Source organism: Suncus etruscus, chromosome 7, assembly GCF_024139225.1.
Source record: "Suncus etruscus isolate mSunEtr1 chromosome 7, mSunEtr1.pri.cur, whole genome shotgun sequence".
NCBI classification, from domain to species: domain Eukaryota; kingdom Metazoa; phylum Chordata; class Mammalia; order Eulipotyphla; family Soricidae; genus Suncus; species Suncus etruscus.
In genome coordinates, this window is record NC_064854.1 from 29,925,975 (window position 1) to 29,926,616 (window position 642).

The 642-nt window shown below is 36.6% G+C and overlaps 1 non-coding gene across 1 annotated transcript; it reads left to right on the plus strand.

The window, feature by feature from the left end:
• The first annotated feature begins 221 nt into the window (after nucleotides 1-221).
• LOC126015184 (U6 spliceosomal RNA) lies at nucleotides 222-327 on the plus strand. The gene has a single exon (XR_007498075.1). It is a non-coding gene; the product is annotated as a U6 spliceosomal RNA (small nuclear RNA).
• Nucleotides 328-642: the final 315 nt, after the last annotated feature.

Here is a 642-nt window from a genome sequence, read left to right on the forward strand (position 1 = left end):
GTTCCCCAAAATTATGTTGTGTCCTTATATTATCTCAATACTTTGTTTGCCTCCATGCCTTTGTTTGATTTCAGTAATGTCCTTTTTTCCAATCTAAGTAAAGCATATAGAAACCTTTAAGTCACATCACTTTATTCATCAAATGGGATATACCAGTATTTCCTAGGTAAAATATTAGCATAAATCTTGGGCATTCTATTAAAAAATAGAAACATGGGAGAGTGCTTGCTTTGGCAGCACATATACTAAAATTGAAACAATACAGAGAAGATTAGCATGGCCCCTGTGCAAGATGACATGCAAATTCGTGAAGCATTCCATATTATTTTTGTTTGTTTGTTTGTTTTGGTTTTGGGGCCACACTCAGTGACACTCAGGGGTCACTCCTGACTGTGCACTCAGAAATTGCTCCTTCTTGGGGATCATATGAGACATCAGGGGTTCAAACCGCTGTTTGCCCTAGGTTAGCATGCACAAAGCAAATGCTACCATATTGCCACAGCTCTGGCCCCGTGAAGCATTCCATATTAACAAAAAAAAAAAAAAGAAAGAAAGAAAGAAACATGGGAGAAAATGGGTATCTAAACCAAAAGAAAGCTTGCTACCAAATTTTTTCTATAAATACCCTAAAATCTTTAGATA